Consider the following 25,787-nt stretch of genomic DNA (forward strand, 5'->3'; position numbering starts at 1 on the left):
TTTTTGTACCGCTCTCTGATTGGCTTAGTGGCGTTTCTTATTAAAACCCTGTTGTCTGCTCAGGCCTGCCTCTGATTGGGTGCCTGCTTCCAGACTGGGAAGTGCTCAGATGTAGGTGTACATACACTTCTAGAGACCCGTACCGGCTCTATGCCCAGGTGCTGGCACCGGGGGCTGCCGGTGGCCTCTGAGTAAACGCCAGTTTTGGCCCAATGCTGACACTGCCGGTACCAGCGGCACTGCCGCAATGCATGGCAGAGCCTAGCAGCCAAGTAGGCGTGGCCTCGGGAGAAAGGTTGTCGTGAAAAGGCACCCAAACAGGGCAAAATGCTGCTCAGCACTTCGGGGTGAGGAAGAAAAGGTGTGAGAAACAGCTATGCAAACGCCAAGGTGACAGTCAGAGCGGTTGTACCAAGGGGATTAGAGCTTTGGAGGGCCAGCTGGCACAAGGGGAGGAGAAGGAGGTGCAGGAGGAAGAGAAGGAGGAAGAGAAGGAGGAGCAGGAGGAGGAGAAAGAGTAGGAGGTCTTCCAGCCACCAGAAACCATTTCTTAATGCAGCGCAGCCCGTGCGAGAGACCACGCCGGAGGAGGTCAATGTGTCCTGAGGGAAGCTGCAGCCCCCAGAGAGCAAGCGCAAGAGCGTGCAGGGCACCGTGCATGGGCAAAGCAAGCTGTCCTCCACTGCCTTCTGCTCTAGCAGCTTTGCAGTCTCTTTTCAGAATATGTCCCATCAGAAGAGCCCCTGCAGCGTCTGGGCCTTTGAGTCCTGTTGTTACGTTGCTGTACCCTCTTGGAGGCTCTGGAAACTCAGGTAACTTTGGCCCGGCATCTTCAGTGCTATGTGTGCCTTTAAGCCATGAAAGGCAAGGTTAGCCCCTCACGCAGCCCTGCTGAAAGAGCTGGGCACACAAGCAGCTGACTTGTAGCACCGAGAAAAAATGAAGGCACCTTGACGGAAGCATGCAGGAGACGTCAGTGCCACAGCACTTCAAGCCCCATAGGCACAGTCACGATGTGCAGGCCACTCGTATTCTCACATCCCCTGCAAAGAGCAGGAACAGTCCACCTTGTTATCGTGAAATGCGCCAACACGCCCTCCACCAAAGCTGATCACTAAACCCTTTCCACTCCCCAGACTCACAGTTGCAGGCCCACTTGACTATGCATGATATGCTGTGGAACACCTGCTACCAAGCGGCCGGTCAGATCATGAACACTGCAGCAGGCGCAGCTGCTGCTTCTGCTGCTAGCGCAGCTCCACAGAGCCGTGTCTGCAGCTCTTCCAAGCCACCAGCTGGAGGCGCTGGGCATACACCGCGTGGCAGGGCGGGGAAAGGGCCCTTTGTGAAGGGCAGGACTAAACTGCTGAGTGGCTCTCCCAGAGGTGGGATGGGCCAGGACAGGCAATGCCTCCCACCCACCCGCAGCGGCGGGCACCATTTTGTTTCAGTCCGCATTCCACAGTGAGCAGCCGCCATTTTGTGAAAGGACCCAACCCACCTGTTTTTGTACCGCTCTCTGATTGGCTTAGTGGCGTTTCTTATTAAAACCCTGTTGTCTGCTCAGGCCTGCCTCTGATTGGGTGCCTGCTTCCAGACTGGGAAGTGCTCAGATGTAGGTGTACATACACTTCTAGAGACCCGTACCGGCTCTATGCCCAGGTGCTGGCACCGGGGGCTGCCGGTGGCCTCTGAGTAAACGCCAGTTTTGGCCCAATGCTGACACTGCCGGTACCAGCGGCACTGCCGCAATGCATGGCAGAGCCTAGCAGCCAAGTAGGCGTGGCCTCGGGAGAAAGGTTGTCGTGAAAAGGCACCCAAACAGGGCAAAATGCTGCTCAGCACTTCGGGGTGAGGAAGAAAAGGTGTGAGAAACAGCTATGCAAACGCCAAGGTGACAGTCAGAGCGGTTGTACCAAGGGGATTAGAGCTTTGGAGGGCCAGCTGGCACAAGGGGAGGAGAAGGAGGTGCAGGAGGAAGAGAAGGAGGAAGAGAAGGAGGAGCAGGAGGAGGAGAAAGAGTAGGAGGTCTTCCAGCCACCAGAAACCATTTCTTAATGCAGCGCAGCCCGTGCGAGAGACCACGCCGGAGGAGGTCAATGTGTCCTGAGGGAAGCTGCAGCCCCCAGAGAGCAAGCGCAAGAGCGTGCAGGGCACCGTGCATGGGCAAAGCAAGCTGTCCTCCACTGCCTTCTGCTCTAGCAGCTTTGCAGTCTCTTTTCAGAATATGTCCCATCAGAAGAGCCCCTGCAGCGTCTGGGCCTTTGAGTCTTGTTGTTACATTGCTGTACCCTCTTGGAGGCTCTGGAAACTCAGGTAACTTTGGCCCGGCATCTTCAGTGCTATGTGTGGCTTTAAGCCATGAAAGGCAAGGTTAGCCCCTCACGCAGCCCTGCTGAAAGAGCTGGGCACACAAGCAGCTGACTTGTAGCACCGAGAAAAAATGAAGGCACCTTGACGGAAGCATGCAGGAGACGTCAGTGCCACAGCACTTCAAGCCCCATAGGCACAGTCACGATGTGCAGGCCACTCGTATTCTCACATCCCCTGCAAAGAGCAGGAACAGTCCACCTTGTTATCGTGAAATGCGCCAACACGCCCTCCACCAAAGCTGATCGCTAAACCCTTTCCACTCCCCAGACTCACAGTTGCAGGCCCACTTGACTATGCATGATATGCTGTGGAACACCTGCTACCAAGCGGCCGGTCAGATCATGAACACTGCAGCAGGCGCAGCTGCTGCTTCTGCTGCTAGCGCAGCTCCACAGAGCCGTGTCTGCAGCTCTTCCAAGCCACCAGCTGGAGGCGCTGGGCATACACCGCGTGGCAGGGCGGGGAAAGGGCCCTTTGTGAAGGGCAGGACTAAACTGCTGAGTGGCTCTCCCAGAGGTGGGATGGGCCAGGACAGGCAATGCCTCCCACCCACCCGCAGCGGCGGGCACCATTTTGTTTCAGTCCGCATTCCACAGTGAGCAGCCGCCATTTTGTGAAAGGACCCAACCCACCTGTTTTTGTACCGCTCTCTGATTGGCTTAGTGGCGTTTCTTATTAAAACCCTGTTGTCTGCTCAGGCCTGCCTCTGATTGGGTGCCTGCTTCCAGACTGGGAAGTGCTCAGATGTAGGTGTACATACACTTCTAGAGACCCGTACCGGCTCTATGCCCAGGTGCTGGCACCGGGGGCTGCCGGTGGCCTCTGAGTAAACGCCAGTTTTGGCCCAATGCTGACACTGCCGGTACCAGCGGCACTGCCGCAATGCATGGCAGAGCCTAGCAGCCAAGTAGGCGTGGCCTCGGGAGAAAGGTTGTCGTGAAAAGGCACCCAAACAGGGCAAAATGCTGCTCAGCACTTCGGGGTGAGGAAGAAAAGGTGTGAGAAACAGCTATGCAAACGCCAAGGTGACAGTCAGAGCGGTTGTACCAAGGGGATTAGAGCTTTGGAGGGCCAGCTGGCACAAGGGGAGGAGAAGGAGGTGCAGGAGGAAGAGAAGGAGGAAGAGAAGGAGGAGCAGGAGGAGGAGAAAGAGTAGGAGGTCTTCCAGCCACCAGAAACCATTTCTTAATGCAGCGCAGCCCGTGCGAGAGACCACGCCGGAGGAGGTCAATGTGTCCTGAGGGAAGCTGCAGCCCCCAGAGAGCAAGCGCAAGAGCGTGCAGGGCACCGTGCATGGGCAAAGCAAGCTGTCCTCCACTGCCTTCTGCTCTAGCAGCTTTGCAGTCTCTTTTCAGAATATGTCCCATCAGAAGAGCCCCTGCAGCGTCTGGGCCTTTGAGTCCTGTTGTTACGTTGCTGTACCCTCTTGGAGGCTCTGGAAACTCAGGTAACTTTGGCCCGGCATCTTCAGTGCTATGTGTGCCTTTAAGCCATGAAAGGCAAGGTTAGCCCCTCACGCAGCCCTGCTGAAAGAGCTGGGCACACAAGCAGCTGACTTGTAGCACCGAGAAAAAATGAAGGCACCTTGACGGAAGCATGCAGGAGACGTCAGTGCCACAGCACTTCAAGCCCCATAGGCACAGTCACGATGTGCAGGCCACTCGTATTCTCACATCCCCTGCAAAGAGCAGGAACAGTCCACCTTGTTATCGTGAAATGCGCCAACACGCCCTCCACCAAAGCTGATCACTAAACCCTTTCCACTCCCCAGACTCACAGTTGCAGGCCCACTTGACTATGCATGATATGCTGTGGAACACCTGCTACCAAGCGGCCGGTCAGATCATGAACACTGCAGCAGGCGCAGCTGCTGCTTCTGCTGCTAGCGCAGCTCCACAGAGCCGTGTCTGCAGCTCTTCCAAGCCACCAGCTGGAGGCGCTGGGCATACACCGCGTGGCAGGGCGGGGAAAGGGCCCTTTGTGAAGGGCAGGACTAAACTGCTGAGTGGCTCTCCCAGAGGTGGGATGGGCCAGGACAGGCAATGCCTCCCACCCACCCGCAGCGGCGGGCACCATTTTGTTTCAGTCCGCATTCCACAGTGAGCAGCCGCCATTTTGTGAAAGGACCCAACCCACCTGTTTTTGTACCGCTCTCTGATTGGCTTAGTGGCGTTTCTTATTAAAACCCTGTTGTCTGCTCAGGCCTGCCTCTGATTGGGTGCCTGCTTCCAGACTGGGAAGTGCTCAGATGTAGGTGTACATACACTTCTAGAGACCCGTACCGGCTCTATGCCCAGGTGCTGGCACCGGGGGCTGCCGGTGGCCTCTGAGTAAACGCCAGTTTTGGCCCAATGCTGACACTGCCGGTACCAGCGGCACTGCCGCAATGCATGGCAGAGCCTAGCAGCCAAGTAGGCGTGGCCTCGGGAGAAAGGTTGTCGTGAAAAGGCACCCAAACAGGGCAAAATGCTGCTCAGCACTTCGGGGTGAGGAAGAAAAGGTGTGAGAAACAGCTATGCAAACGCCAAGGTGACAGTCAGAGCGGTTGTACCAAGGGGATTAGAGCTTTGGAGGGCCAGCTGGCACAAGGGGAGGAGAAGGAGGTGCAGGAGGAAGAGAAGGAGGAAGAGAAGGAGGAGCAGGAGGAGGAGAAAGAGTAGGAGGTCTTCCAGCCACCAGAAACCATTTCTTAATGCAGCGCAGCCCGTGCGAGAGACCACGCCGGAGGAGGTCAATGTGTCCTGAGGGAAGCTGCAGCCCCCAGAGAGCAAGCGCAAGAGCGTGCAGGGCACCGTGCATGGGCAAAGCAAGCTGTCCTCCACTGCCTTCTGCTCTAGCAGCTTTGCAGTCTCTTTTCAGAATATGTCCCATCAGAAGAGCCCCTGCAGCGTCTGGGCCTTTGAGTCTTGTTGTTACATTGCTGTACCCTCTTGGAGGCTCTGGAAACTCAGGTAACTTTGGCCCGGCATCTTCAGTGCTATGTGTGGCTTTAAGCCATGAAAGGCAAGGTTAGCCCCTCACGCAGCCCTGCTGAAAGAGCTGGGCACACAAGCAGCTGACTTGTAGCACCGAGAAAAAATGAAGGCACCTTGACGGAAGCATGCAGGAGACGTCAGTGCCACAGCACTTCAAGCCCCATAGGCACAGTCACGATGTGCAGGCCACTCGTATTCTCACATCCCCTGCAAAGAGCAGGAACAGTCCACCTTGTTATCGTGAAATGCGCCAACACGCCCTCCACCAAAGCTGATCGCTAAACCCTTTCCACTCCCCAGACTCACAGTTGCAGGCCCACTTGACTATGCATGATATGCTGTGGAACACCTGCTACCAAGCGGCCGGTCAGATCATGAACACTGCAGCAGGCGCAGCTGCTGCTTCTGCTGCTAGCGCAGCTCCACAGAGCCGTGTCTGCAGCTCTTCCAAGCCACCAGCTGGAGGCGCTGGGCATACACCGCGTGGCAGGGCGGGGAAAGGGCCCTTTGTGAAGGGCAGGACTAAACTGCTGAGTGGCTCTCCCAGAGGTGGGATGGGCCAGGACAGGCAATGCCTCCCACCCACCCGCAGCGGCGGGCACCATTTTGTTTCAGTCCGCATTCCACAGTGAGCAGCCGCCATTTTGTGAAAGGACCCAACCCACCTGTTTTTGTACCGCTCTCTGATTGGCTTAGTGGCGTTTCTTATTAAAACCCTGTTGTCTGCTCAGGCCTGCCTCTGATTGGGTGCCTGCTTCCAGACTGGGAAGTGCTCAGATGTAGGTGTACATACACTTCTAGAGACCCGTACCGGCTCTATGCCCAGGTGCTGGCACCGGGGGCTGCCGGTGGCCTCTGAGTAAACGCCAGTTTTGGCCCAATGCTGACACTGCCGGTACCAGCGGCACTGCCGCAATGCATGGCAGAGCCTAGCAGCCAAGTAGGCGTGGCCTCAGGAGAAAGGTTGTCGTGAAAAGGCACCCAAACAGGGCAAAATGCTGCTCAGCACTTCGGGGTGAGGAAGAAAAGGTGTGAGAAACAGCTATGCAAACGCCAAGGTGACAGTCAGAGCGGTTGTACCAAGGGGATTAGAGCTTTGGAGGGCCAGCTGGCACAAGGGGAGGAGAAGGAGGTGCAGGAGGAAGAGAAGGAGGAAGAGAAGGAGGAGCAGGAGGAGGAGAAAGAGTAGGAGGTCTTCCAGCCACCAGAAACCATTTCTTAATGCAGCGCAGCCCGTGCGAGAGACCACGCCGGAGGAGGTCAATGTGTCCTGAGGGAAGCTGCAGCCCCCAGAGAGCAAGCGCAAGAGCGTGCAGGGCACCGTGCATGGGCAAAGCAAGCTGTCCTCCACTGCCTTCTGCTCTAGCAGCTTTGCAGTCTCTTTTCAGAATATGTCCCATCAGAAGAGCCCCTGCAGCGTCTGGGCCTTTGAGTCCTGTTGTTACGTTGCTGTACCCTCTTGGAGGCTCTGGAAACTCAGGTAACTTTGGCCCGGCATCTTCAGTGCTATGTGTGCCTTTAAGCCATGAAAGGCAAGGTTAGCCCCTCACGCAGCCCTGCTGAAAGAGCTGGGCACACAAGCAGCTGACTTGTAGCACCGAGAAAAAATGAAGGCACCTTGACGGAAGCATGCAGGAGACGTCAGTGCCACAGCACTTCAAGCCCCATAGGCACAGTCACGATGTGCAGGCCACTCGTATTCTCACATCCCCTGCAAAGAGCAGGAACAGTCCACCTTGTTATCGTGAAATGCGCCAACACGCCCTCCACCAAAGCTGATCGCTAAACCCTTTCCACTCCCCAGACTCACAGTTGCAGGCCCACTTGACTATGCATGATATGCTGTGGAACACCTGCTACCAAGCGGCCGGTCAGATCATGAACACTGCAGCAGGCGCAGCTGCTGCTTCTGCTGCTAGCGCAGCTCCACAGAGCCGTGTCTGCAGCTCTTCCAAGCCACCAGCTGGAGGCGCTGGGCATACACCGCGTGGCAGGGCGGGGAAAGGGCCCTTTGTGAAGGGCAGGACTAAACTGCTGAGTGGCTCTCCCAGAGGTGGGATGGGCCAGGACAGGCAATGCCTCCCACCCACCCGCAGCGGCGGGCACCATTTTGTTTCAGTCCGCATTCCACAGTGAGCAGCCGCCATTTTGTGAAAGGACCCAACCCACCTGTTTTTGTACCGCTCTCTGATTGGCTTAGTGGCGTTTCTTATTAAAACCCTGTTGTCTGCTCAGGCCTGCCTCTGATTGGGTGCCTGCTTCCAGACTGGGAAGTGCTCAGATGTAGGTGTACATACACTTCTAGAGACCCGTACCGGCTCTATGCCCAGGTGCTGGCACCGGGGGCTGCCGGTGGCCTCTGAGTAAACGCCAGTTTTGGCCCAATGCTGACACTGCCGGTACCAGCGGCACTGCCGCAATGCATGGCAGAGCCTAGCAGCCAAGTAGGCGTGGCCTCGGGAGAAAGGTTGTCGTGAAAAGGCACCCAAACAGGGCAAAATGCTGCTCAGCACTTCGGGGTGAGGAAGAAAAGGTGTGAGAAACAGCTATGCAAACGCCAAGGTGACAGTCAGAGCGGTTGTACCAAGGGGATTAGAGCTTTGGAGGGCCAGCTGGCACAAGGGGAGGAGAAGGAGGTGCAGGAGGAAGAGAAGGAGGAAGAGAAGGAGGAGCAGGAGGAGGAGAAAGAGTAGGAGGTCTTCCAGCCACCAGAAACCATTTCTTAATGCAGCGCAGCCCGTGCGAGAGACCACGCCGGAGGAGGTCAATGTGTCCTGAGGGAAGCTGCAGCCCCCAGAGAGCAAGCGCAAGAGCGTGCAGGGCACCGTGCATGGGCAAAGCAAGCTGTCCTCCACTGCCTTCTGCTCTAGCAGCTTTGCAGTCTCTTTTCAGAATATGTCCCATCCGAAGAGCCCCTGCAGCGTCTGGGCCTTTGAGTCCTGTTGTTACGTTGCTGTACCCTCTTGGAGGCTCTGGAAACTCAGGTAACTTTGGCACACCATCTTCAGTGCTATGTGTGCCTTTAAGCCATGAAAGGCAAGGTTAGCCCCTCACGCAGCCCTGCTGAAAGAGCTGGGCACACAAGCAGCTGACTTGTAGCACCGAGAAAAAATGAAGGCACCTTGACGGAAGCATGCAGGAGACGTCAGTGCCACAGCACTTCAAGCCCCATAGGCACAGTCACGATGTGCAGGCCACTCGTATTCTCACATCCCCTGCAAAGAGCAGGAACAGTCCACCTTGTGAAATGCGCCAACACGCCCTCCACCAAAGCTGATCGCTAAACCCTTTCCACTCCCCAGACTCACAGTTGCAGGCCCACTTGACTATGCATGATATGCTGTGGAACACCTGCTACCAAGCGGCCGGTCAGATCATGAACACTGCAGCAGGCGCAGCTGCTGCTTCTGCTGCTAGCGCAGCTCCACAGAGCCGTGTCTGCAGCTCTTCCAAGCCACCAGCTGGAGGCGCTGGGCATACACCGCGTGGCAGGGCGGGGAAAGGGCCCTTTGTGAAGGGCAGGACTAAACTGCTGAGTGGCTCTCCCAGAGGTGGGATGGGCCAGGACAGGCAATGCCTCCCACCCACCCGCAGCGGCGGGCACCATTTTGTTTCAGTCCGCATTCCACAGTGAGCAGCCGCCATTTTGTGAAAGGACCCAACCCACCTGTTTTTGTACCGCTCTCTGATTGGCTTAGTGGCGTTTCTTATTAAAACCCTGTTGTCTGCTCAGGCCTGCCTCTGATTGGGTGCCTGCTTCCAGACTGGGAAGTGCTCAGATGTAGGTGTACATACACTTCTAGAGACCCGTACCGGCTCTATGCCCAGGTGCTGGCACCGGGGGCTGCCGGTGGCCTCTGAGTAAACGCCAGTTTTGGCCCAATGCTGACACTGCCGGTACCAGCGGCACTGCCGCAATGCATGGCAGAGCCTAGCAGCCAAGTAGGCGCGGCCTCGGGAGAAAGGTTGTCGTGAAAAGGCACCCAAACAGGGCAAAATACTGCTCAGCACTTCGGGGTGAGGAAGAAAAGGTGTGAGAAACAGCTATGCAAACGCCAAGGTGACAGTCAGAGCGGTTGTACCAAGGGGATTAGAGCTTTGGAGGGCCAGCTGGCACAAGGGGAGGAGAAGGAGGTGCAGGAGGAAGAGAAGGAGGAGCAGGAGGAGCAGGAGGAGGAGAAAGAGTAGGAGGTCTTCCAGCCACCAGAAACCATTTCTTAATGCAGCGCAGCCCGTGCGAGAGACCACGCCGGAGGAGGTCAATGTGTCCTGAGGGAAGCTGCAGCCCCCAGAGAGCAAGCGCAAGAGCGTGCAGGGCACCATGCATGGGCAAAGCAAGCTGTCCTCCACTGCCTTCTGCTCTAGCAGCTTTGCAGTCTCTTTTCAGAATATGTCCCATCCGAAGAGCCCCTGCAGCGTCTGGGCCTTTGAGTCCTGTTGTTACGTTGCTGTACCCTCTTGGAGGCTCTGGAAACTCAGGTAACTTTGGCACACCATCTTCAGTGCTATGTGTGCCTTTAAGCCATGAAAGGCAAGGTTAGCCCCTCACGCAGCCCTGCTGAAAGAGCTGGGCACACAAGCAGCTGACTTGTAGCACCGAGAAAAAATGAAGGCACCTTGACGGAAGCATGCAGGAGACGTCAGTGCCACAGCACTTCAAGCCCCATAGGCACAGTCACGATGTGCAGGCCACTCGTATTCTCACATCCCCTGCAAAGAGCAGGAACAGTCCACCTTGTTATCGTGAAATGCGCCAACACGCCCTCCACCAAAGCTGATCGCTAAACCCTTTCCACTCCCCAGACTCACAGTTGCAGGCCCACTTGACTATGCATGATATGCTGTGGAACACCTGCTACCAAGCGGCCGGTCAGATCATGAACACTGCAGCAGGCGCAGCTGCTGCTTCTGCTGCTAGCGCAGCTCCACAGAGCCGTGTCTGCAGCTCTTCCAAGCCACCAGCTGGAGGCGCTGGGCATACACCGCGTGGCAGGGCGGGGAAAGGGCCCTTTGTGAAGGGCAGGACTAAACTGCTGAGTGGCTCTCCCAGAGGTGGGATGGGCCAGGACAGGCAATGCCTCCCACCCACCCGCAGCGGCGGGCACCATTTTGTTTCAGTCCGCATTCCACAGTGAGCAGCCGCCATTTTGTGAAAGGACCCAACCCACCTGTTTTTGTACCGCTCTCTGATTGGCTTAGTGGCGTTTCTTATTAAAACCCTGTTGTCTGCTCAGGCCTGCCTCTGATTGGGTGCCTGCTTCCAGACTGGGAAGTGCTCAGATGTAGGTGTACATACACTTCTAGAGACCCGTACCGGCTCTATGCCCAGGTGCTGGCACCGGGGGCTGCCGGTGGCCTCTGAGTAAACGCCAGTTTTGGCCCAATGCTGACACTGCCGGTACCAGCGGCACTGCCGCAATGCATGGCAGAGCCTAGCAGCCAAGTAGGCGCGGCCTCGGGAGAAAGGTTGTCGTGAAAAGGCACCCAAACAGGGCAAAATGCTGCTCAGCACTTCGGGGTGAGGAAGAAAAGGTGTGAGAAACAGCTATGCAAACGCCAAGGTGACAGTCAGAGCGGTTGTACCAAGGGGATTAGAGCTTTGGAGGGCCAGCTGGCACAAGGGGAGGAGAAGGAGGTGCAGGAGGAAGAGAAGGAGGAGCAGGAGGAGGAGCAGGAGGAGGAGAGAGTAGGAGGTCTTCCAGCCACCAGAAACCATTTCTTAATGCAGCGCAGCCCGTGCGAGAGACCACGCCGGAGGAGGTCAATGTGTCCTGAGGGAAGCTGCAGCCCCCAGAGAGCAAGCGCAAGAGCGTGCAGGGCACCGTGCATGGGCAAAGCAAGCTGTCCTCCACTGCCTTCTGCTCTAGCAGCTTTGCAGTCTCTTTTCAGAATATGTCCCATCAGAAGAGGCCCTGCAGCGTCTGGGCCTTTGAGTCCTGTTGTTACGTTGCTGTACCCTCTTGGAGGCTCTGGAAACTCAGGTAACTTTGGCACACCATCCTCAGTGCTATGTGTGCCTTTAAGCCATGAAAGGCAAGGTTAGCCCCTCACGCAGCCCTGCTGAAAGAGCTGGGCACACAAGCAGCTGACTTGTAGCACCGAGAAAAAATGAAGGCACCTTGACGGAAGCATGCAGGAGACGTCAGTGCCACAGCACTTCAAGCCCCATAGGCACAGTCACGATGTGCAGGCCACTCGTATTCTCACATCCCCTGCAAAGAGCAGGAACAGTCCACCTTGTTATCGTGAAATGCGCCAACACGCCCTCCACCAAAGCTGATCGCTAAACCCTTTCCACTCCCCAGACTCACAGTTGCAGGCCCACTTGACTATGCATGATATGCTGTGGAACACCTGCTACCAAGCGGCCGGTCAGATCATGAACACTGCAGCAGGCGCAGCTGCTGCTTCTGCTGCTAGCGCAGCTCCACAGAGCCGTGTCTGCAGCTCTTCCAAGCCACCAGCTGGAGGCGCTGGGCATACACCGCGTGGCAGGGCGGGGAAAGGGCCCTTTGTGAAGGGCAGGACTAAACTGCTGAGTGGCTCTCCCAGAGGTGGGATGGGCCAGGACAGGCAATGCCTCCCACCCACCCGCAGCGGCGGGCACCATTTTGTTTCAGTCCGCATTCCACAGTGAGCAGCCGCCATTTTGTGAAAGGACCCAACCCACCTGTTTTTGTACCGCTCTCTGATTGGCTTAGTGGCGTTTCTTATTAAAACCCTGTTGTCTGCTCAGGCCTGCCTCTGATTGGGTGCCTGCTTCCAGACTGGGAAGTGCTCAGATGTAGGTGTACATACACTTCTAGAGACCCGTACCGGCTCTATGCCCAGGTGCTGGCACCGGGGGCTGCCGGTGGCCTCTGAGTAAACGCCAGTTTTGGCCCAATGCTGACACTGCCGGTACCAGCGGCACTGCCGCAATGCATGGCAGAGCCTAGCAGCCAAGTAGGCGCGGCCTCGGGAGAAAGGTTGTCGTGAAAAGGCACCCAAACAGGGCAAAATGCTGCTCAGCACTTCGGGGTGAGGAAGAAAAGGTGTGAGAAACAGCTATGCAAACGCCAAGGTGACAGTCAGAGCGGTTGTACCAAGGGGATTAGAGCTTTGGAGGGCCAGCTGGCACAAGGGGAGGAGAAGGAGGTGCAGGAGGAAGAGAAGGAGGAGCAGGAGGAGGAGCAGGAGGAGGAGAAAGAGTAGGAGGTCTTCCAGCCACCAGAAACCATTTCTTAATGCAGCGCAGCCCGTGCGAGAGACCACGCCGGAGGAGGTCAATGTGTCCTGAGGGAAGCTGCAGCCCCCAGAGAGCAAGCGCAAGAGCGTGCAGGGCACCGTGCATGGGCAAAGCAAGCTGTCCTCCACTGCCTTCTGCTCTAGCAGCTTTGCAGTCTCTTTTCAGAATATGTCCCATCCGAAGAGCCCCTGCAGCGTCTGGGCCTTTGAGTCCTGTTGTTACGTTGCTGTACCCTCTTGGAGGCTCTGGAAACTCAGGTAACTTTGGCACACCGTCTTCAGTGCTATGTGTGCCTTTAAGCCATGAAAGGCAAGGTTAGCCCCTCACGCAGCCCTGCTGAAAGAGCTGGGCACACAAGCAGCTGACTTGTAGCACCGAGAAAAAATGAAGGCACCTTGACGGAAGCATGCAGGAGACGTCAGTGCCACAGCACTTCAAGCCCCATAGGCACAGTCACGATGTGCAGGCCACTCGTATTCTCACATCCCCTGCAAAGAGCAGGAACAGTCCACCTTGTGAAATGCGCCAACACGCCCTCCACCAAAGCTGATCGCTAAACCCTTTCCACTCCCCAGACTCACAGTTGCAGGCCCACTTGACTATGCATGATATGCTGTGGAACACCTGCTACCAAGCGGCCGGTCAGATCATGAACACTGCAGCAGGCGCAGCTGCTGCTTCTGCTGCTAGCGCAGCTCCACAGAGCCGTGTCTGCAGCTCTTCCAAGCCACCAGCTGGAGGCGCTGGGCATACACCGCGTGGCAGGGCGGGGAAAGGGCCCTTTGTGAAGGGCAGGACTAAACTGCTGAGTGGCTCTCCCAGAGGTGGGATGGGCCAGGACAGGCAATGCCTCCCACCCACCCGCAGCGGCGGGCACCATTTTGTTTCAGTCCGCATTCCACAGTGAGCAGCCGCCATTTTGTGAAAGGACCCAACCCACCTGTTTTTGTACCGCTCTCTGATTGGCTTAGTGGCGTTTCTTATTAAAACCCTGTCGTCTGCTCAGGCCTGCCTCTGATTGGGTGCCTGCTTCCAGACTGGGAAGTGCTCAGATGTAGGTGTACATACACTTCTAGAGACCCGTACCGGCTCTATGCCCAGGTGCTGGCACCGGGGGCTGCCGGTGGCCTCTGAGTAAACGCCAGTTTTGGCCCAATGCTGACACTGCCGGTACCAGCGGCACTGCCGCAATGCATGGCAGAGCCTAGCAGCCAAGTAGGCGCGGCCTCGGGAGAAAGGTTGTCGTGAAAAGGCACCCAAACAGGGCAAAATGCTGCTCAGCACTTCGGGGTGAGGAAGAAAAGGTGTGAGAAACAGCTATGCAAACGCCAAGGTGACAGTCAGAGCGGTTGTACCAAGGGGATTAGAGCTTTGGAGGGCCAGCTGGCACAAGGGGAGGAGAAGGAGGTGCAGGAGGAAGAGAAGGAGGAGCAGGAGGAGGAGCAGGAGGAGGAGAAAGAGTAGGAGGTCTTCCAGCCACCAGAAACCATTTCTTAATGCAGCGCAGCCCGTGCGAGAGACCACGCCGGAGGAGGTCAATGTGTCCTGAGGGAAGCTGCAGCCCCCAGAGAGCAAGCGCAAGAGCGTGCAGGGCACCGTGCATGGGCAAAGCAAGCTGTCCTCCACTGCCTTCTGCTCTAGCAGCTTTGCAGTCTCTTTTCAGAATATGTCCCATCCGAAGAGCCCCTGCAGCGTCTGGGCCTTTGAGTCCTGTTGTTACGTTGCTGTACCCTCTTGGAGGCTCTGGAAACTCAGGTAACTTTGGCACACCGTCTTCAGTGCTATGTGTGCCTTTAAGCCATGAAAGGCAAGGTTAGCCCCTCACGCAGCCCTGCTGAAAGAGCTGGGCACACAAGCAGCTGACTTGTAGCACCGAGAAAAAATGAAGGCACCTTGACGGAAGCATGCAGGAGACGTCAGTGCCACAGCACTTCAAGCCCCATAGGCACAGTCACGATGTGCAGGCCACTCGTATTCTCACATCCCCTGCAAAGAGCAGGAACAGTCCACCTTGTGAAATGCGCCAACACGCCCTCCACCAAAGCTGATCGCTAAACCCTTTCCACTCCCCAGACTCACAGTTGCAGGCCCACTTGACTATGCATGATATGCTGTGGAACACCTGCTACCAAGCGGCCGGTCAGATCATGAACACTGCAGCAGGCGCAGCTGCTGCTTCTGCTGCTAGCGCAGCTCCACAGAGCCGTGTCTGCAGCTCTTCCAAGCCACCAGCTGGAGGGGCTGGGCATACACCGCGTGGCAGGGCGGGGAAAGGGCCCTTTGTGAAGGGCAGGACTAAACTGCTGAGTGGCTCTCCCAGAGGTGGGATGGGCCAGGACAGGCAATGCCTCCCACCCACCCGCAGCGGCGGGCACCATTTTGTTTCAGTCCGCATTCCACAGTGAGCAGCCGCCATTTTGTGAAAGGACCCAACCCACCTGTTTTTGTACCGCTCTCTGATTGGCTTAGTGGCGTTTCTTATTAAAACCCTGTTGTCTGCTCAGGCCTGCCTCTGATTGGGTGCCTGCTTCCAGACTGGGAAGTGCTCAGATGTAGGTGTACATACACTTCTAGAGACCCGTACCGGCTCTATGCCCAGGTGCTGGCACCGGGGGCTGCCGGTGGCCTCTGAGTAAACGCCAGTTTTGGCCCAATGCTGACACTGCCGGTACCAGCGGCACTGCCGCAATGCATGGCAGAGCCTAGCAGCCAAGTAGGCGCGGCCTCGGGAGAAAGGTTGTCGTGAAAAGGCACCCAAACAGGGCAAAATACTGCTCAGCACTTCGGGGTGAGGAAGAAAAGGTGTGAGAAACAGCTATGCAAACGCCAAGGTGACAGTCAGAGCGGTTGTACCAAGGGGATTAGAGCTTTGGAGGGCCAGCTGGCACAAGGGGAGGAGAAGGAGGTGCAGGAGGAAGAGAAGGAGGAGCAGGAGGAGCAGGAGGAGGAGAAAGAGTAGGAGGTCTTCCAGCCACCAGAAACCATTTCTTAATGCAGCGCAGCCCGTGCGAGAGACCACGCCGGAGGAGGTCAATGTGTCCTGAGGGAAGCTGCAGCCCCCAGAGAGCAAGCGCAAGAGCGTGCAGGGCACCGTGCATGGGCAAAGCAAGCTGTCCTCCACTGCCTTCTGCTCTAGCAGCTTTGCAGTCTCTTTTCAGAATATGTCCCATCAGAAGAGCCCCTGCAGCGTCTGGGCCTTTGAGTCCTGTTGTTACGTTGCTGTACCCTCTTGGAGGCTCTGGAAACTCAGGTAACTTTGGCACACCGTCTTCAGTGCTATGTGTGCCTTTAAGCCATGAAAGGCAAGGTTAGCCCCTCACGCAGCCCTGCTGAAAGAGCTGGGCACACAAGCAGCTGACTTGTAGCACCGAGAAAAAATGAAGGCACCTTGACGGAAGCATGCAGGAGACGTCAGTGCCACAGCACTTCAAGCCCCATAGGCACTGTCACGATGTGCAGGCCACTCGTATTCTCACATCCCCTGCAAAGAGCAGGAACAGTCCACCTTGTGAAATGCGCCAACACGCCCTCCACCAAAGCTGATCGCTAAACCCTTTCCACTCCCCAGACTCACAGTTGCAGGCCCACTTGACTATGCATGATATGCTGTGGAACACCTGCTACCAAGCGGCCGGTCAGATCATGAACACTGCAGCAGGCGCAGCTGCTGCTTCTGCTGCTAGCGCAGCTCCACAGAGCCGTGTCTGCAGCTCTTCCAAGCCACCAGCTGGAGGCGCTGGGCATACACCGCGTGGCAGGGCGGGGAAAGGGCCCTTTGTGAAGGGCAGGACTAAACTGCTGAGTGGCTCTCCCAGAGGTGGGATGGGCCAGGACAGGCAATGCCTCCCACCCACCCGCAGCGGCGGGCACCATTTTGTTTCAGTCCGCATTCCACAGTGAGCAGCCGCCATTTTGTGAAAGGACCCAACCCACCTGTTTTTGTACCGCTCTCTGATTGGCTTAGTGGCGTTTCTTATTAAAACCCTGTCGTCTGCTCAGGCCTGCCTCTGATTGGGTGCCTGCTTCCAGACTGGGAAGTGCTCAGATGTAGGTGTACATACACTTCTAGAGACCCGTACCGGCTCTATGCCCAGGTGCTGGCACCGGGGGCTGCCGGTGGCCTCTGAGTAAACGCCAGTTTTGGCCCAATGCTGACACTGCCGGTACCAGCGGCACTGCCGCAATGCATGGCAGAGCCTAGCAGCCAAGTAGGCGCGGCCTCGGGAGAAAGGTTGTCGTGAAAAGGCACCCAAACAGGGCAAAATGCTGCTCAGCACTTCGGGGTGAGGAAGAAAAGGTGTGAGAAACAGCTATGCAAACGCCAAGGTGACAGTCAGAGCGGTTGTACCAAGTGGATTAGAGCTTTGGAGGGCCAGCTGGCACAAGGGGAGGAGAAGGAGGTGCAGGAGGAAGAGAAGGAGGAGCAGGAGGAGGAGCAGGAGGAGGAGAAAGAGTAGGAGGTCTTCCAGCCACCAGAAACCATTTCTTAATGCAGCGCAGCCCGTGCGAGAGACCACGCCGGAGGAGGTCAGTGTGTCCTGAGGGAAGCTGCAGCCCCCAGAGAGCAAGCGCAAGAGCGTGCAGGGCACCGTGCATGGGCAAAGCAAGCTGTCCTCCACTGCCTTCTGCTCTAGCAGCTTTGCAGTCTCTTTTCAGAATATGTCCCATCAGAAGAGCCCCTGCAGCGTCTGGGCCTTTGAGTCCTGTTGTTACGTTGCTGTACCCTCTTGGAGGCTCTGGAAACTCAGGTAACTTTGGCACACCGTCTTCAGTGCTATGTGTGCCTTTAAGCCATGAAAGGCAAGGTTAGCCCCTCACGTAGCCCTGCTGAAAGAGCTGGGCACACAAGCAGCTGACTTGTAGCACCGAGAAAAAATGAAGGCACCTTGACGGAAGCATGCAGGAGACGTCAGTGCCACAGCACTTCAAGCCCCATAGGCACAGTCACGATGTGCAGGCCACTCGTATTCTCACATCCCCTGCAAAGAGCAGGAACAGTCCACCTTGTTATCGTGAAATGCGCCAACACGCCCTCCACCAAAGCTGATCGCTAAACCCTTTCCACTCCCCAGACTCACAGTTGCAGGCCCACTTGACTATGCATGATATGCTGTGGAACACCTGCTACCAAGCGGCCGGTCAGATCATGAACACTGCAGCAGGCGCAGCTGCTGCTTCTGCTGCTAGCGCAGCTCCACAGAGCCGTGTCTGCAGCTCTTCCAAGCCACCAGCTGGAGGCGCTGGGCATACACCGCGTGGCAGGGCGGGGAAAGGGCCCTTTGTGAAGGGCAGGACTAAACTGCTGAGTGGCTCTCCCAGAGGTGGGATGGGCCAGGACAGGCAATGCCTCCCACCCACCCGCAGCGGCGGGCACCATTTTGTTTCAGTCCGCATTCCACAGTGAGCAGCCGCCATTTTGTGAAAGGACCCAACCCACCTGTTTTTGTACCGCTCTCTGATTGGCTTAGTGGCGTTTCTTATTAAAACCCTGTTGTCTGCTCAGGCCTGCCTCTGATTGGGTGCCTGCTTCCAGACTGGGAAGTGCTCAGATGTAGGTGTACATACACTTCTAGAGACCCGTACCGGCTCTATGCCCAGGTGCTGGCACCGGGGGCTGCCGGTGGCCTCTGAGTAAACGCCAGTTTTGGCCCAATGCTGACACTGCCGGTACCAGCGGCACTGCCGCAATGCATGGCAGAGCCTAGCAGCCAAGTAGGCGTGGCCTCGGGAGAAAGGTTGTCGTGAAAAGGCACCCAAACAGGGCAAAATGCTGCTCAGCACTTCGGGGTGAGGAAGAAAAGGTGTGAGAAACAGCTATGCAAACGCCAAGGTGACAGTCAGAGCGGTTGTACCAAGGGGATTAGAGCTTTGGAGGGCCAGCTGGCACAAGGGGAGGAGAAGGAGGTGCAGGAGGAAGAGAAGGAGGAGCAGGAGGAGGAGCAGGAGGAGGAGAAAGAGTAGGAGGTCTTCCAGCCACCAGAAACCATTTCTTAATGCAGCGCAGCCCGTGCGAGAGACCACGCCGGAGGAGGTCAATGTGTCCTGAGGGAAGCTGCAGCCCCCAGAGAGCAAGCGCAAGAGCGTGCAGGGCACCGTGCATGGGCAAAGCAAGCTGTCCTCCACTGCCTTCTGCTCTAGCAGCTTTGCAGTCTCTTTTCAGAATATGTCCCATCAGAAGAGCCCCTGCAGCGTCTGGGCCTTTGAGTCCTGTTGTTACGTTGCTGTACCCTCTTGGAGGCTCTGGAAACTCAGGTAACTTTGGCACACCGTCTTCAGTGCTATGTGTGCCTTTAAGCCATGAAAGGCAAGGTTAGCCCCTCACGCAGCCCTGCTGAAAGAGCTGGGCACACAAGCAGCTGACTTGTAGCACCGAGAAAAAATGAAGGCACCTTGACGGAAGCATGCAGGAGACGTCAGTGCCACAGCACTTCAAGCCCCATAGGCACAGTCACGATGTGCAGGCCACTCGTATTCTCACATCCCCTGCAAAGAGCAGGAACAGTCCACCTTGTGAAATGCGCCAACACGCCCTCCACCAAAGCTGATCGCTAAACCCTTTCCACTCCCCAGACTCACAGTTGCAGGCCCACTTGACTATGCATGATATGCTGTGGAACACCTGCTACCAAGCGGCCGGTCAGATCATGAACACTGCAGCAGGCGCAGCTGCTGCTTCTGCTGCTAGCGCAGCTCCACAGAGCCGTGTCTGCAGCTCTTCCAAGCCACCAGCTGGAGGCGCTGGGCATACACCGCGTGGCAGGGCGGGGAAAGGGCCCTTTGTGAAGGGCAGGACTAAACTGCTGAGTGGCTCTCCCAGAGGTGGGATGGGCCAGGACAGGCAATGCCTCCCACCCACCCGCAGCGGCGGGCACCATTTTGTTTCAGTCCGCATTCCACAGTGAGCAGCCGCCATTTTGTGAAAGGACCCAACCCACCTGTTTTTGTACCGCTCTCTGATTGGCTTAGTGGCGTTTCTTATTAAAACCCTGTTGTCTGCTCAGGCCTGCCTCTGATTGGGTGCCTGCTTCCAGACTGGGAAGTGCTCAGATGTAGGTGTACATACACTTCTAGAGACCCGTACCGGCTCTATGCCCAGGTGCTGGCACCGGGGGCTGCCGGTGGCCTCTGAGTAAACGCCAGTTTTGGCCCAATGCTGACACTGCCGGTACCAGCGGCACTGCCGCAATGCATGGCAGAGCCTAGCAGCCAAGTAGGCGTGGCCTCGGGAGAAAGGTTGTCGTGAAAAGGCACCCAAACAGGGCAAAATGCTGCTCAGCACTTCGGGGTGAGGAAGAAAAGGTGTGAGAAACAGCTATGCAAACGCCAAGGTGACAGTCAGAGCGGTTGTACCAAGGGGATTAGAGCTTTGGAGGGCCAGCTGGCACAAGGGGAGGAGAAGGAGGTGCAGGAGGAAGAGAAGGAGGAAGAGAAGGAGGAGCAGGAGGAGGAGAAAGAGTAGGAGGTCTTCCAGCCACCAGAAACCATTTCTTAATGCAGCGCAGCCCGTGCGAGAGACCACGCCGGAGGAGGTCAATGTGTCCTGAGGGAAGCTGCAGCCCCCAGAGAGCAAGCGCAAGAGCGTGCAGGGCACCGTGCATGGGCAAAGCAAGCTGTCCTCCACTGCCTTCTGCTCTAGCAGCTTTGCAGTCTCTTTTCAGAAGATGTCCCATCAGAAGAGCCCCTGCAGCGTCTGGGCCTTTGAGTCCTGTTGTTACGTTGCTGTACCCTCTTGGAGGCTCTGGAAACTCAGGTAACTTTGGCACACCATCTTCAATGCTATGTGTGCCTTTAAGCCATGAAAGGCAAGGTTAGCCCCTCACGCAGCCCTGCTGAAAGAGCTGGGCACACAAGCAGCTGACTTGTAGCACCGAGAAAAAATGAAGGCACCTTGACGGAAGCATGCAGGAGACGTCAGTGCCACAGCACTTCAAGCCCCATAGGCGCAGTCACGATGTGCAGGCCACTCGTATTCTCACATCCCCTGCAAAGAGCAGGAACAGTCCACCTTGTGAAATGCGCCAACACGCCCTCCACCAAAGCTGATCGCTAAACCCTTTCCACTCCCCAGACTCACAGTTGCAGGCCCACTTGACTATGCATGATATGCTGTGGAACACCTGCTACCAAGCGGCCGGTCAGATCATGAACACTGCAGCAGGCGCAGCTGCTGCTTCTGCTGCTAGCGCAGCTCCACAGAGCCGTGTCTGCAGCTCTTCCAAGCCACCAGCTGGAGGCGCTGGGCATACACCGCGTGGCAGGGCGGGGAAAGGGCCCTTTGTGAAGGGCAGGACTAAACTGCTGAGTGGCTCTCCCAGAGGTGGGATGGGCCAGGACAGGCAATGCCTCCCACCCACCCGCAGCGGCGGGCACCATTTTGTTTCAGTCCGCATTCCACAGTGAGCAGCCGCCATTTTGTGAAAGGACCCAACCCACCTGTTTTTGTACCGCTCTCTGATTGGCTTAGTGGCGTTTCTTATTAAAACCCTGTTGTCTGCTCAGGCCTGCCTCTGATTGGGTGCCTGCTTCCAGACTGGGAAGTGCTCAGATGTAGGTGTACATACACTTCTAGAGACCCGTACCGGCTCTATGCCCAGGTGCTGGCACCGGGGGCTGCCGGTGGCCTCTGAGTAAACGCCAGTTTTGGCCCAATGCTGACACTGCCGGTACCAGCGGCACTGCCGCAATGCATGGCAGAGCCTAGCAGCCAAGTAGGCGCGGCCTCGGGAGAAAGGTTGTCGTGAAAAGGCACCCAAACAGGGCAAAATGCTGCTCAGCACTTCGGGGTGAGGAAGAAAAGGTGTGAGAAACAGCTATGCAAACGCCAAGGTGACAGTCAGAGCGGTTGTACCAAGGGGATTAGAGCTTTGGAGGGCCAGCTGGCACAAGGGGAGGAGAAGGAGGTGCAGGAGGAAGAGAAGGAGGAAGAGAAGGAGGAGCAGGAGGAGGAGAAAGAGTAGGAGGTCTTCCAGCCACCAGAAACCATTTCTTAATGCAGCGCAGCCCGTGCGAGAGACCACGCCGGAGGAGGTCAATGTGTCCTGAGGGAAGCTGCAGCCCCCAGAGAGCAAGCGCAAGAGCGTGCAGGGCACCGTGCATGGGCAAAGCAAGCTGTCCTCCACTGCCTTCTGCTCTAGCAGCTTTGCAGTCTCTTTTCAGAATATGTCCCATCAGAAGAGCCCCTGCAGCGTCTGGGCCTTTGAGTCCTGTTGTTACGTTGCTGTACCCTCTTGGAGGCTCTGGAAACTCAGGTAACTTTGGCACACCATCTTCAATGCTATGTGTGCCTTTAAGCCATGAAAGGCAAGGTTAGCCCCTCACGCAGCCCTGCTGAAAGAGCTGGGCACACAAGCAGCTGACTTGTAGCACCGAGAAAAAATGAAGGCACCTTGACGGAAGCATGCAGGAGACGTCAGTGCCACAGCACTTCAAGCCCCATAGGCGCAGTCACGATGTGCAGGCCACTCGTATTCTCACATCCCCTGCAAAGAGCAGGAACAGTCCACCTTGTGAAATGCGCCAACACGCCCTCCACCAAAGCTGATCGCTAAACCCTTTCCACTCCCCAGACTCACAGTTGCAGGCCCACTTGACTATGCATGATATGCTGTGGAACACCTGCTACCAAGCGGCCGGTCAGATCATGAACACTGCAGCAGGCGCAGCTGCTGCTTCTGCTGCTAGCGCAGCTCCACAGAGCCGTGTCTGCAGCTCTTCCAAGCCACCAGCTGGAGGCGCTGGGCATACACCGCGTGGCAGGGCGGGGAAAGGGCCCTTTGTGAAGGGCAGGACTAAACTGCTGAGTGGCTCTCCCAGAGGTGGGATGGGCCAGGACAGGCAATGCCTCCCACCCACCCGCAGCGGCGGGCACCATTTTGTTTCAGTCCGCATTCCACAGTGAGCAGCCGCCATTTTGTGAAAGGACCCAACCCACCTGTTTTTGTACCGCTCTCTGATTGGCTTAGTGGCGTTTCTTATTAAAACCCTGTTGTCTGCTCAGGCCTGCCTCTGATTGGGTGCCTGCTTCCAGACTGGGAAGTGCTCAGATGTAGGTGTACATACACTTCTAGAGACCCGTACCGGCTCTATGCCCAGGTGCTGGCACCGGGGGCTGCCGGTGGCCTCTGAGTAAACGCCAGTTTTGGCCCAATGCTGACACTGCCGGTACCAGCGGCACTGCCGCAATGCATGGCAGAGCCTAGCAGCCAAGTAGGCGTGGCCTCGGGAGAAAGGTTGTCGTGAAAAGGCACCCAAACAGGGCAAAATGCTGCTCAGCACTTCGGGGTGAGGAAGAAAAGGTGTGAGAAACAGCTATGCAAACGCCAAGGTGACAGTCAGAGCGGTTGTACCAAGGGGATTAGAGCTTTGGAGGGCCAGCTGGCACAAGGGGAGGAGAAGGAGGTGCAGGAGGAAGAGAAGGAGGAAGAGAAGGAGGAGCAGGAGGAGGAGAAAGAGTAGGAGGTCTTCCAGCCACCAGAAACCATTTCTTAATGCAGCGCAGCCCGTGCGAGAGACCACACCGGAGGAGGTCAATGTGTCCTGAGGGAAGCTGCAGCCCCCAGAGAGCAAGCGCAAGAGCGTGCAGGGCACCGTGCATGGGCAAAGCAAGCTGTCCTCCACTGCCTTCTGCTCTAGCAGCTTTGCAGTCTCTTTTCAGAATATGTCCCATCAGAAGAGCCCCTGCAGCGTCTGGGCCTTTGAGTCCTGTTGTTACGTTGCTGTACCCTCTTGGAGGCTCTGGAAACTCAGGTAACTTTGGCCCAGCATCTTCAGTGCTATGTGTGCCTTTAAGCCATGAAAGGCAAGGTTAGCCCCTCACGCAGCCCTGCTGAAAGAGCTGGGCACACAAGCAGCTGACTTGTAGCACCGAGAAAAAATGAAGGCACCTTGACGGAAGCATGCAGGAGACGTCAGTGCCACAGCACTTCAAGCCCCATAGGCACAGTCACGATGTGCAGGCCACTCGTATTCTCACATCCCCTGCAAAGAGCAGGAACAGTCCACCTTGTGAAATGCGCCAACACGCCCTCCACCAAAGCTGATCGCTAAACCCTTTCCACTCCCCAGACTCACAGTTGCAGGCCCACTTGACTATGCATGATATGCTGTGGAACACCTGCTACCAAGCGGCCGGTCAGATCATGAACACTGCAGCAGGCGCAGCTGCTGCTTCTGCTGCTAGCGCAGCTCCACAGAGCCGTGTCTGCAGCTCTTCCAAGCCACCAGCTGGAGGCGCTGGGCATACACCGCGTGGCAGGGCGGGGAAAGGGCCCTTTGTGAAGGGCAGGACTAAACTGCTGAGTGGCTCTCCCAGAGGTGGGATGGGCCAGGACAGGCAATGCCTCCCACCCACCCGCAGCGGCGGGCACCATTTTGTTTCAGTCCGCATTCCACAGTGAGCAGCCGCCATTTTGTGAAAGGACCCAACCCACCTGTTTTTGTACCGCTCTCTGATTGGCTTAGTGGCGTTTCTTATTAAAACCCTGTTGTCTGCTCAGGCCTGCCTCTGATTGGGTGCCTGCTTCCAGACTGGGAAGTGCTCAGATGTAGGTGTACATACACTTCTAGAGACCCGTACCGGCTCTATGCCCAGGTGCTGGCACCGGGGGCTGCCGGTGGCCTCTGAGTAAACGCCAGTTTTGGCCCAATGCTGACACTGCCGGTACCAGCGGCACTGCCGCAATGCATGGCAGAGCCTAGCAGCCAAGTAGGCGCGGCCTCGGGAGAAAGGTTGTCGTGAAAAGGCACCCAAACAGGGCAAAATGCTGCTCAGCACTTCGGGGTGAGGAAGAAAAGGTGTGAGAAACAGCTATGCAAACGCCAAGGTGACAGTCAGAGCGGTTGTACCAAGGGGATTAGAGCTTTGGAGGGCCAGCTGGCACAAGGGGAGGAGAAGGAGGTGCAGGAGGAAGAGAAGGAGGAAGAGAAGGAGGAGCAGGAGGAGGAGAAAGAGTAGGAGGTCTTCCAGCCACCAGAAACCATTTCTTAATGCAGCGCAGCCCGTGCGAGAGACCACGCCGGAGGAGGTCAATGTGTCCTGAGGGAAGCTGCAGCCCCCAGAGAGCAAGCGCAAGAGCGTGCAGGGCACCGTGCATGGGCAAAGCAAGCTGTCCTCCACTGCCTTCTGCTCTAGCAGCTTTGCAGTCTCTTTTCAGAATATGTCCCATCAGAAGAGCCCCTGCAGCGTCTGGGCCTTTGAGTCTTGTTGTTACATTGCTGTACCCTCTTGGAGGCTCTGGAAACTCAGGTAACTTTGGCCCGGCATCTTCAGTGCTATGTGTGGCTTTAAGCCATGAAAGGCAAGGTTAGCCCCTCACGCAGCCCTGCTGAAAGAGCTGGGCACACAAGCAGCTGACTTGTAGCACCGAGAAAAAATGAAGGCACCTTGACGGAAGCATGCAGGAGACGTCAGTGCCACAGCACTTCAAGCCCCATAGGCACAGTCACGATGTGCAGGCCACTCGTATTCTCACATCCCCTGCAAAGAGCAGGAACAGTCCACCTTGTTATCGTGAAATGCGCCAACACGCCCTCCACCAAAGCTGATCGCTAAACCCTTTCCACTCCCCAGACTCACAGTTGCAGGCCCACTTGACTATGCATGATATGCTGTGGAACACCTGCTACCAAGCGGCCGGTCAGATCATGAACACTGCAGCAGGCGCAGCTGCTGCTTCTGCTGCTAGCGCAGCTCCACAGAGCCGTGTCTGCAGCTCTTCCAAGCCACCAGCTGGAGGCGCTGGGCATACACCGCGTGGCAGGGCGGGGAAAGGGCCCTTTGTGAAGGGCAGGACTAAACTGCTGAGTGGCTCTCCCAGAGGTGGGATGGGCCAGGACAGGCAATGCCTCCCACCCACCCGCAGCGGCGGGCACCATTTTGTTTCAGTCCGCATTCCACAGTGAGCAGCCGCCATTTTGTGAAAGGACCCAACCCACCTGTTTTTGTACCGCTCTCTGATTGGCTTAGTGGCGTTTCTTATTAAAACCCTGTTGTCTGCTCAGGCCTGCCTCTGATTGGGTGCCTGCTTCCAGACTGGGAAGTGCTCAGATGTAGGTGTACATACACTTCTAGAGACCCGTACCGGCTCTATGCCCAGGTGCTGGCACCGGGGGCTGCCGGTGGCCTCTGAGTAAACGCCAGTTTTGGCCCAATGCTGACACTGCCGGTACCAGCGGCACTGCCGCAATGCATGGCAGAGCCTAGCAGCCAAGTA

General features: G+C 56.8%; 3 long non-coding RNA genes across 3 annotated transcripts; 2 read left to right on the forward strand and 1 right to left on the reverse strand.

Moving 5' to 3' along the window:
- The first annotated feature begins 3,552 nt into the window (after nucleotides 1-3,552).
- Nucleotides 3,553-5,797, forward strand: LOC311427469. The gene is made up of 2 exons (XR_014687377.1): nucleotides 3,553-3,843; nucleotides 5,349-5,797. It is a non-coding gene; the product is annotated as an uncharacterized lncRNA (long non-coding RNA).
- Nucleotides 5,798-21,558: 15,761 nt separating this feature from the next.
- LOC311427472 lies at nucleotides 21,559-25,425 on the reverse strand. The gene is made up of 2 exons (XR_014687379.1): nucleotides 24,997-25,425; nucleotides 21,559-21,999 (listed from the first exon to the last, which is right to left on the reverse strand). It is a non-coding gene; the product is annotated as an uncharacterized lncRNA (long non-coding RNA).
- Nucleotides 23,057-25,293, forward strand: LOC311427471. Its single transcript, XR_014687378.1, has 2 exons — nucleotides 23,057-23,322; nucleotides 24,821-25,293. It is a non-coding gene; the product is annotated as an uncharacterized lncRNA (long non-coding RNA).
- Nucleotides 25,426-25,787: the final 362 nt, after the last annotated feature.

This window comes from Aythya ferina (genome assembly GCF_964211825.1).
Source record: "Aythya ferina genome assembly, chromosome: Z".
Lineage (NCBI taxonomy): Eukaryota > Metazoa > Chordata > Aves > Anseriformes > Anatidae > Aythya > Aythya ferina.